We start from the raw sequence: 11,530 nt of genomic DNA, 5'->3' as shown, positions 1-11,530 counted from the left end.
GTCTTGTGCTTGAGATTCAGTGTAAAATGAACATTTTTTACTACATAAAGATTTTAAGACCTGAAGTTAACAGCAAAGTCTGTTGAAACCGGTTTTCTTAAATAAAGAAATATTTTGCGATCTTGGCTGTGGAATGGTCTCTTACAATTAAAACAGGTAGCCCTTCATTACTCTGAAAATGAGAAAATTCCATAAAAATGAAGTCTGGGCCAAATGCACCAATGAAAAGACCCACACAGGGAAAACAGTACACTGCCACAATAACGATGAACGTTGAGCGTGCCTTCGAAGATTTGAAGGTCAGTACGCCCATGTGACGTTATACGAGGCATTCTCAGAAAGTAAGGTACGCGAAATGGAAACCACTGTGAAAATCCGATGGAATTTTGCACAGATGTGTTGGGCAGTGTCTTTAGTGTGTCTCTCGATTGCTTCACGTCGCTCTTTTCAGTTCAGAAAGCAAAGTGATAACGTAGAAGTGCCTAAAACAAGTGTCTCCTGGCAAGTATGTCGATATGGTGAGGGATTTCGCCTGAAGCTACGGAGCCTACATAACGTAAATGTCAAGCGTTTCTTTCTTCAACACAATTTTCAGCCGCTTTCTGCAGGGGCAATGAAAACACTCCTGCAGCGTTTCCGATGGGAACTGTTTGATCACCCACAATATAGCCCTTAATTGGCTACCTTTGACGTCCGTCTCTGCTCACAAGAACCGCTGGCTACAAAAACAGCATTTTGGCGCCAACAACGATAGGCAGGCCAACGTAGAGAATTGGCGGAAAGCAAAGGCGGCTGCTTTCTATGACGTGGGTACTGGAAAATTTCTACGCCGACAAATGTCTAAGTTAGAGAGGCTAACTGCTGCGAATAAAAAATATTTAATTTTCACTGTTCTTTTCACGCCAGTGTACAGGTGATATCAGGTTTTGTGCAATTAGCACAGTACGATGAGGCGACTTGGGGACGCGACAGAATGGTAAAAAGGAGCTGTAGTGTCTGGAAGCACTCATTACCACAATGTGAACGTAGGTGCTCCATTCATGGATACATCAGCCTGTCTACATTAGGAATTCTACACCTTTCGTGGCCCCGCTGTTGTCGAGCGCTTCTAGGCGCTTCAGTCCGGAACCACGCGGCTGCTACTGTCGCAGGTTCGAATCCTGCCTCGGGCATGGGTGTCTGTGATGTCCTTAGGTTAGTTAGGTTTAAGTAGTTCTATCTCTAGGGGACTGATGACCTCAGATGTTAAGTCCCAAAGTGCTTAGAGCCATTTGAACCATTTTGAACCATTCACGGCCATGCAACACTGCCTAAAAACGGTGGTCTTAAAAATAACCTAACAAACTAAAACACGTCGTCGGTGACAGTCGGTTTGAAATATGACAGGAATTGCCACTGTCACTGAGTGAATGTCCATCTCAAATAATTTCCGAGCGAGCAGTGGGGAGGAAGGTCATGCAGTGGACATTTGAATCGGGTACGTCGCCCAGCGTCATTGACAGCGGCAAATAAAAAATGGTTCAAATGGCTCTGAGCACTATGCGACTTAACTTCGGAGGTCATCAGTCGCCTAGAACTTAGAACTAATTAAACCTAACTAACCTAAGGACATCACACACATCCATGCCCGAGGCAGGATTCGAACCCAGTCTGGAGCCGAGCCACCGCTACAGTCTCTAGGCGCCACAGTCTGTAGCGCCTAGAACCGCACGGCCACTCTGGCCGGCCGGCAAATAAAACTGCAGTCTAATGGGCGAAGGAACGGACGGTAGCTGACTGTAGGTGCGTAGTGTGGTCCGACGAGTTCGGATTTCGTCTCTTTTTCCAAAGGACGCAAGGATATCAACGACAAGATTCGCTGATGAAATTGCTATCCTCAGCGAAAGTCAAGAACAATTACAGGATCTGCTGAATGGAATAAATATCCTATGATTGCATAACATGGACTAAAAGAAAATCGACGAAAGGAGAAAGTAACGAGCAGTAGCAGAAATGAGAACAAGGAGAAACTTAACATCCGGATTGGTGATCACGAAGTAAGCGAAGGTAAGAGGGTGTGCTAATTTTAATGCTGAATAACCCATGAGAGACGGAGCAAGGAGGACATCAAAAGCAGACCAGCACTGGCAAAAAGGACATTGAAGGCAAAGACAAGCATGCTAGTATCATTAATTTGAGGACGAAATTTCCGAGAATGTACGTTTGGAGCAAACGGGAAAAGAAGAAAATGGAAGCATTTCAGATGTGCTGCTACAGAAGAATGTTGAAAATTGTGTGGACTGATAAGCCAAGGAATGACGAAGTTCTCCACAATCGGAGAGGAAAGGAATACATGGAAAACACTGACAAGAAGAAGAGACGGGATGATAGGACATCTGTTAAGACATCAGCGAGTGATTTCCATGGAACCAGAGGGAGATTTGGAGGGTACGTAGTGTAGATGAAAACATAAATTTGAATAGATTTAGCAAGTAATTGAGGACGTAGGTTGCAGGTGTTACTCCGACATGAAGAAGTTTTCACAGAAGAGGAAATCATGGCAGGCGGCATCAAAACAGTCAGAAGAAAACAAAGGCGCCGAGGGTATCTGTGGCAGAGTACAGTGTTTAACGCACAGGGTGTGGAGGCCCAGAAGTGGTTCTGTGGCGTTTTGTGGGTCTTCTTCGTACAACAATATGGAACGGCTTATTCCGGCTCTCTGATCGTGAGCCAGGATGTTAATTTCAACATCCTCGATGAACAAGTCTCGGCATTTCTTCTACATCTCCACAGACAATATTCTGAGGACACTCGTATCTGTATGTACGTCTACTATACACACTCCACAGCCCACCGTACTGTGCGTGGTCGGGGATACACTGCTTCACTACCAGCCATTTGCTTTGCAGTCTTATTCGCAAATAGACCAAGGCAAATTAACTGTGTACACTGAAGAGCCAAAAAAACTGGGCCTCCGCGGGCACGAAGGAGAGCCGCAATACGACGTGGCATGGGGTATATCGAAAGTAGTGCTGGAGGGAATTGACACCATGAATCCTGCACGGCTGCCCATAAATACGTGAGAATACGACGGGAAGGAGATCTCTTGTGAGCAGCACGTTGCAACACATCCCAAATATGCTCAATAATGAACAAGATTGGGGAGTTCGGTGGCCATCGGAAGAGTGTTCTTGGAGCCATTCTGTAGCAATTCTGGACGTGCATGGTGTTACATTGTCCTGCTTGAATTGCCCCACTATGTCGTAATACACAACGCACATGAATGGAAGCAGGTGATCAGACACGATACGCACGTACGTGTCACCTGTTAAATTCGTATCTAGACGTATCAGGGATCCCATATCACTCCAACTGGAAACGCCCCACTCCATTACAGAGCCTCCACCAGCTCGAACAGTCCCCCACTGATATGCAGCGTCCATGGGTTCATGAGGTTCTCTAAATACCCGTAAACGTCCATCCACTCGATACAACTTGAAACGAGACTCTTCCGTACAGGCAACATGTTTCCAGTCATCAATAGTCGAATGTCTGTGCTGACGGGCACAGGCGAGGCGTAAAGCTTTGCGTCGTGCAGTCATCAAGAGTGGGCGTTCGGCGCCGAAAGCCCATATCGATGACGTTTTGTTGAATGATTCGCAAGATGACACTTATTGATGGCCCAGCATTGAAATCTGCGGCAATTTGCGGAAGGGTTGCACTTCTGTCATTTTGAACGATTCTCTTCAGTCATCGTTGATCCTGCTCTTGCAGGAGTTTCTTCCGGCGGCAGCGGTGCCGTAGAATTTATGTTTAACCGGAGTCTTGATATTCACGGTACACTCATGAAATGGTCCTACGGGAAAATCCCCACTTCATTGCTACCTCGGAGGTGCTGTGTCCCATAGCTTGTGCGCCGACTATAACACCACGTTCAAACTCACTTAAATCTTGGTAACCTGCCATTGTAGCAGCAGTAACCCATCTAACAACTGCGCCAGACAGCTGCAGTGTTATTTAGGCGTTGCCGAGAGCAGTGACGCATTCTGCCTGTAAATATCTCTACACTACTGGCCATTAAAACTGCTGCACCAAGAAGAAATACAGATGATAAACGGGTATTCATTGGACAAATATATTATACTAGAACTGACATGTGATTACATTTTCACACAGTTTTGCTGCATAGATCCTGAGAAATCAGTATCCAGAACGACCACCTCTGGCCGTAATAACGGCCTTGATACGCCTGGGCATTGAGTCAGAGCTACGATAGCGTGTACAGGTACAGCTGCCCATGCAGCTTCAACACGATACCACAGTTCATCAAGAGTAGTGACTGGCGTATTGTGACGAGCCAGTTGCTCGGCCACCATTGACCAGACGTTTTCAGTTGGTGAGAGATTTGGATAATGTGCTGGCCAGGGCAGCAGTCGAACATTTTCTGTATCCAGAAAGGCCCTTACAGGACCTGCAACATGCGGTCGTGCATTATCCTGCTGAAATGTAGAGTTTCGCAGGGATGGGATGAAGGGTAGACCTGCGGGTCGAAACACATCTAAAATGTAACGTCCACTATTCAAAGTGCCGTCAATGCGAACAAGAGGTGACCGAGACGCGTAACAAATGGCACCCCATACCATCACGCCGGGTGATACGCCAGTATGGCGATGACGAATACACGCTTCCAAGACCCGCTCACCGCGATGTCGCCAAACACGGATGCGACTATCATGATGCTGTAAACAGAACCTGGATTCATCCGAAAAAATGACGTTTTGCCATTCGTGCACCCAGGTTCGTCGTTGAGTACACCATCGCAGGCGCTCCTGTCTGAGATACAGCGTCAAGGGTAACCGCAGCCATGGTCTCCGAGCTGATGGTCCATGCTGCTGCAAACGTTGTCGAACTGTTCGTACAGATGGTTATTGTCTTGCAAATGACCCCATCTGTTGACTCAGGGATCGAAACGTGGCTGCACGATCCGTTACAGCCATGTGGATAAGGTGCCTGTCATTTCGACTGCTAGTGATACGTGGCCGTTGGGATCCAGCACGGCGTTCCGTATTACCCTCCTGAACCCATCGATTCCGTATTCTGCTAACAGTCATTGGATCTCGACCAACATGAGCAGCAATGGCGTGATACGATAAACCGCTTTATCAAAGTCGGAAACGTGATGGTACGCATTTTTCCTCCTTACATGAGGCGTCATAACAATGTCTCACCAGGCATCGCCGGTCAACTGCTGTTTGTGTATGAGAAATCGGTTGGAAACTTTCCTCATGTGAGCACGTTGTAGGTGTCGCCACCGGCGCCAATCTTGTGTGAACGCTCTGAAAAGCTAATCGCCGGCCGGGGTGGCCGTGCGGTTCTAGGCGCTCCAGTCCGGAGCCGCGCTGCTGTTACGGTCGCAGGATCGAATCCTGCCTCGGACATGTGTGTGTGTGATGTTTTTAGGTTAGTTAGGTTTAAGTAGGCACTAATGACCACAGCAGTTGAGTGCCATAGTGCTCAGAGCCATTTGAACCATTTGAAGCTAATAATTTGCATATCACAACATCCTCTTCCTGTCGGTTAAATTTCGCGTCTGTAGCACGTCATCTTCGTGGTGTAGCAATTTTAGTGGCCAGTACGGGCCTTTCTGGATACCGAAAATGTTCGACTGCTTCCCTGGCTGGCACATTCTCCAGATCTCTCACCAATTGAAAACGTCTGATCAATGGTGGCCGAGCAACTGGCTCGTCACAAGACGCCAGTCACTACTCTTGATGAACTGTGGTATCGTGTTGAAGCTGTATGGGCAGCTGTACCTGTACACGCCATCCAAGCTCTGTTTGACTCAATGCCCAGGCGTATCAAGGCTATATTACGGCCAGAGGTGGTTGTTCTGGGTACTGATTTCCCAGGATCTATGCACCCAAATATCTTGAAAATGTAATCACATGTCAGTTCTAGTATAATATATTTGTACAATGAATACCCGTTTGTCATCTGCATTTCTTCTTGGTGTAGCTATTTTAATGGCCAGTAGTGTATTTAAACGACGTGATTGCGTCCAGCAGCACACTGCTAATGCTAAATCCGAACATGACAGATACCAAATTAATAATTGATTTTCACTATGAACCATACGTAAGCGTCTACGAGCTCTAATTGTATTAATGGATGCAGTATTGTATCACTTACTGCTCCTGTATACTTTTTAGGATCATGAAATTTAGCTGTATGCATCGTTTAGTTGACACTCGCAAATAATGCGATAGGTGTAGCCTTCTGAAGAAGTAAAGTAATTAAATTTGTTTTATGCTACTCGTTGCTTATTATTTCGTTATGTACAAACCGAATGCTCGCAGCTTGCTGCAGTCTCTCCAGACTGCTCAAATTTGCTGGTCGGATGCGCTCCTATTAACAAGATCGTAGTCTGAATTATTCTGCTCTGCCGTGCTGCCCGTGGCGAAAGGCGACACGAAAAGTGCCTTGTGTTTCGAGTTGCGTCAGGCTATGACTCGAACTTTACGCTCTCAGCGCTCTGATTGGCCGTCACCGGTCAAAGCACCGGCGTTGCAATGGTTTGCTTTTGTTCTTTCCTGTCTGGCAGAGATGTACCTCTCTCTCGGAAAGACATGGCTGATGAATGACAATCTGTGAGTCAGCCAGTGACGTACGTATAATGCGGATGCGCGACATACAAGGTGCATCTGAAGTAGTCGGTGAATGGTGTCAGAAGATGAATGAAAGAAGAGTTACGGATAAAATAACTTTACTGGCCTCCAAGGTAATCACAGTTACATATAATACACCTCTGACACTTGTAAAGCTGTTGGCAACTGTCAGCAAACGCCTTTTGTGTAATTGCTCGAAGCACCGTGGTAAGGCGTTGTCGGATATCCGCGGCATTGCTCCTAGAAAAATGCCAAGTGACAAAAACTGAGATTAATACAGTTCATCGCCTTTTTCGACACAAAGGGCTTGATTTATCACGAATTTCTATCCTCAGATCACATCTCCCGTAATGATGTGGATCGGGTATCCAAAAACGCGTGACCATGGTGAGCCGAAGGATTCCAGAAGAAGAGTGTGACAGTTCCAAAAGCTTTACAACCCCTGATGTCACAAGTGTGTTGTAACTAGGGGATATTAGTTTGAAAGTCAGTAAACGTATTTTGTTTGTAACTCTTGTTTTCTTTACTTTCTGACACCTTTCAAAGAACTTTCCAGACGCACATTGACTGAAAGGAACTCGCTGCAGAGCAACCGCCTTTTAATATATTTTTGCTAATTTCTTCTATGCCTTCATTCACTTTCGTAAGTCACTTGGGTTCGACTTTTAACTTTTCAAAAGGCTATAAAACTTTCCTTGTCAGTCAGCTACACTATGTGATTAAGTGTATACGGACACTTGGCTGGAAATGACTTACAAATTCGTGGCGCCTTCCACTGGAATTCAATATGGTGTTGGCCCACCCTTAGCCTTGATGACTGCCTCCACTCTGGCAGGCACATGTTCAATCAGGTGCTGGAAGGTTTCTTGGGGAATGATAGCCCATTCTTCACAGAGTACTGCACTGAGGAGTATTGTCCATGTCGGTCGGTGACGCTTGGCACGATGTCGGCGTTCCAAAACATCCCAGGCCAGGCCGTGCATTATGAACAGGGGCTCGATCGTGTTGAAAGGTGCAGTCGCCATTCCTGAATTATTCTTCACCAGTGAGAAGGAAGAAGAAGCTTAAATCATCAATGCAGGCCTGTGCTGCGACAGTGCCACGCAAAATGGCAAGGGGTCTATGAAAGACACGTCCACGCCATAACACCACCGCCTCCGAATTTTACTGTTGGCACTACACATGCTGGCAGGTGACGTTCACCGGGCATTCGCCATACCCTCACCTTGCCATCGGACCGTCACACTGTGTACTGTGATTCGTCAATCCACACAACGTTTTTCCACTGTTCAATCGTCCAATGTCTACTCTCCTTATACCAAGCGAAGCGTCGTTTGGCATTTACCGGCGTGGTGGGTGGCTTATGACCAGTCGCTCGACCATGAAATTCAAGCTATCTTACATCCCGCCTAACTGTCATAGTATTTGCAGTGGACCCTGATGCAGTTTGGAATTCCTGTGCAACGGTCTGGATAGATGTCTGCTTATTACACCTTACGACCCTCTTCAGCTGCCGGCGGTCTCTGCCAGTCAACAGACGAGATGAGCCTGTACGCTTTTGTGCTGTACGTGTCCCTTCACGTTTCCACTTCACTATCACATCGCAAACAGCGGACCTAGGTATGTTCAAGAGTGTGGAAATCTCAGGTACAGACGTATGACACAGGTGACACCCGGTCAGCTGATCACGTTCGAAGTCCGCGAGTTCCTCGGAGCGCCCCATTCTAGTCTCTCACGATGTCTAATGACTACTGAGGTCGCTGGTGTGGAGTACCTGGAAGTAGCTGGCAGCACAATGCTCCAAATATGAAAAACGTATGTTTTTGGGGGTGTCCGTATACTTTTGATCACTCTTTGGATGTGTCAACAGAACATTAATCTAGTTTTTCTTCTAGTTGTTAATGGCCATGCGTTGCTATGGCTCACTGGTTAAATGGAAAAGAGAGAAAGCACACGTCCAATATGTATGGGAACTGGATATGGCTTCTAGTCTCCTTCTGCCCCTGTCTCTGTCCCTCTCTTCCTCGCTATCTCTTTGTCCGCCTCTGCTTTCTTCCCCCTCTCTCGTCTAGTACCTTCTTCCCCTGTGTCCATCTACATTCACCTCTCTCTCCATCTCATCCTGCACGATCTCTCTTACCTTACTCCTTGTTTATTGTTATTGGAAATTCAGATTTTGTAGTAGTAGTCCAATCACAAGCCAATATGCCAACGCTTCACAACTACTTATTTTATTGGCCTGCCTTACCGATCTGCTTTGTCTCGCTGACTGTTTCCAGCCCCTGATGTATAGGCTGCTCTGCGTCACAGGACTGTCGTGTTGGAGTAGTATCAGTCTGGCTGGAGTGATGGATAGGAAGAGAGGGAGACAAGAGGGGACGGATAGACAGAAGGTGGGGATGGAGAGTGACAGGGAAGGAGGAGAAGGACAGAGTGTGAGGGAAGACGAGGTGGACAGTGAGGACAGGGGCAAAGGAGATGAAGGAGGAGTTGTACAGAGAACAGGGGAGGATTATAGTGAGGGGGAGTTAGGAAGACAGGTATGGAGGGGATGGACAGAGAGAGGAGGTGGAGGAGATGAAGAGACAGAGTGGGGAGGAAGAAATAGACAGAGGTGAGAGTATGAGAAGGACAGAGTGATGGAGGAAAGGGTAGAAACAGACTTGGGGCGAGGAGATGTGGGCGATATTGTGTCCAACGCATAGGTCGGCAAAGCTGCAGGGGAAAGACGTTTATATACAGAGCCCATGTGTGTTCATGCATTTATTAAACTGTAAAAATTTCAAAGTAAATAGGTCAAGTAGTTTTTTAAATTATTGGTAACAATATATCACCTTTATATGTTACATGTATTAAAGTACACTACTGGCCATTAAACTTGTTAGAACAAGAAGAAATGCAGATGATAAACGGGTATTCATTGGACAAATATATTATACTCGAATTGACATGTGATTACATTTTCACGCAATTTGGGTGCATAGATCCTGAGAAATCAGTACCCAGAACAACCACCTCTGGCCGTAATATAGCCTTGATACGCCTGGGCATTGAGTCAAACAGAGCTTGGATGGCGTGTACAGGTACAGCTGCCCATGCAGATTCAACACGATACCATAGTTCATCAAGAGTAGTGACTGGCTATTGTGACGAGCCAGTTGCTCGGCCACCATTGACCAGACGTTTTCAATTGGTGAGAGATCTGGAGAATGTGCTGGCCAGGGCAGCAGTCAAACATTTTCGGTACCCATAAAGGCCGGTACAGGACCTGCAACATACGGTCGTGCATTATCCTGCTGAAATGTATGGTTGCCCAGGGAAACCCAGGGATCGAATGAAGAGTAGAGCCACGGGTCGTAACACATATGAAATGTAACGTCCACTGTTTAAACTGCCGTCAATGCGAACAAGAGGTGACCGAGACAAGTAACCAATGGCACCCCACACCATCACACCGGGTGATACACCACTATGGTAACGACGAATACACGCTTCCAATGTGCGATGTCGCCAAACACGGATGTGACCATCATGATGCTGTAAACAGAACCTGGATTCATCCGAAAAAATGACGTTTCGCCATTCGTGCACCCAGGTTCGTCGTTGAGTACACCATCGCAGGCGCTCCTGTCTGTGATGCAGCGACAAGGTAACCGCAGCCATGGTCTCCGACCTGATAGTCCATGCTGCTGCAAACGTCGTCGAACTGTTCGTGCAGGCGGTTGTTGTCTTGTAAACGTCCCCATCTGTTGACTCAGGGATCGAGACGTGGCTGCACGATCCGTTACAGCCATGTGGATAAGATGCTTGTCATCTCGACAATTAGTGATACGAGGCCGTTGGGATCCAGCACGGCGTTCCGTATTACCCTCCTGAACCCACCGATTCCATATTCTGCTAACAGTCATTGCATGTCGACCAACGCGAGCCGCAATGTCGAGATACGATAAACCGCAATCGCAATAGGCTACATTCCAACCTTTATCAAAGTCGGAAACGTGATGGTACGCATTTCTCCTCCTTACACGAAGCATCACAACAACGTTTCATCAGGCAACGCCGGTCAACTGCTATTTGTGTATTAGAAATCGGTTGGAAACTTTCGTCATGTCACACGTTGTAGGTGTCGCCACCGGCGCCAACCTTGTGTGAATGCTCTGAAAAGCTAATCGTTTGCATATCACAGCATCTTTTTGCTGTCGGTTAAAGTTCGCGCCTGTAGCACGTCATCTTCGTGGTGTAGTGTATATAGCCTGTGTCCGTATGAATGTTCGACTATTTTACAAAAATTTGAAGTAAATCGGTACAGAACTTCTAGAGATCTTTGACAATAACGTTCCTCTTTTCTATTAGATATTTAGTTGTACAGTACGTTTTATGTACTAAAATATGTTTACAAAAACAGGTACGTATTTGAATGAAACGTTGTGTCAAAATTTCAAACCGACAGGTGTAGAACTTTCAGAGATCTACGATTTGGAACAAACGTACATTTACATTTTTCTTTATATAGATTACGAAATGGATTAGCATTTTGCAAATCCAAAAATGGTTCAAATGGCTCTGAGCACTATGGGACTTAACATCTGAGGTCATCAGTCCCCTAGAACTTAGAACTACTTAAACCTAACTAACCTAAGGACATCACACACATCCATGCCCGAGGCAGGATTCGAACCTGCGACCCCAGCGGTCGCACGGTTCCAGACTGTAGCGCCTAGAACCGCTCGGCCACTCCGGCCGGCTTTGAAAATCCGGACTGACGCCAACCGTCTGTGGCAGGTGAAAATTTTTGCCGGATCAGGACTCGAGCCCAGATTTCCCGCTTATCGCGGGCGGTCGCCTTCACCACTTTGGATATCCGAGTAAGCCTCGAGGATCCACTG

At 46.6% G+C, this 11,530-nt stretch overlaps 1 protein-coding gene across 3 annotated transcripts in view; it reads left to right on the top strand.

Annotated features, from left to right (window-relative positions):
- The window catches only part of LOC126425097 (cuticle protein 63), a 105,072-nt gene that overhangs the window by 79,443 nt on the left and 14,099 nt on the right, over positions 1-11,530 (top strand). The gene's annotated exons all lie outside the window — the stretch shown is intronic.

This window comes from Schistocerca serialis, chromosome 10 (genome assembly GCF_023864345.2).
Source record: "Schistocerca serialis cubense isolate TAMUIC-IGC-003099 chromosome 10, iqSchSeri2.2, whole genome shotgun sequence".
In the NCBI taxonomy this organism is placed as follows: Eukaryota; Metazoa; Arthropoda; class Insecta; order Orthoptera; family Acrididae; genus Schistocerca; species Schistocerca serialis.
This window is presented reverse-complemented; position numbering and strand designations above follow the sequence as displayed.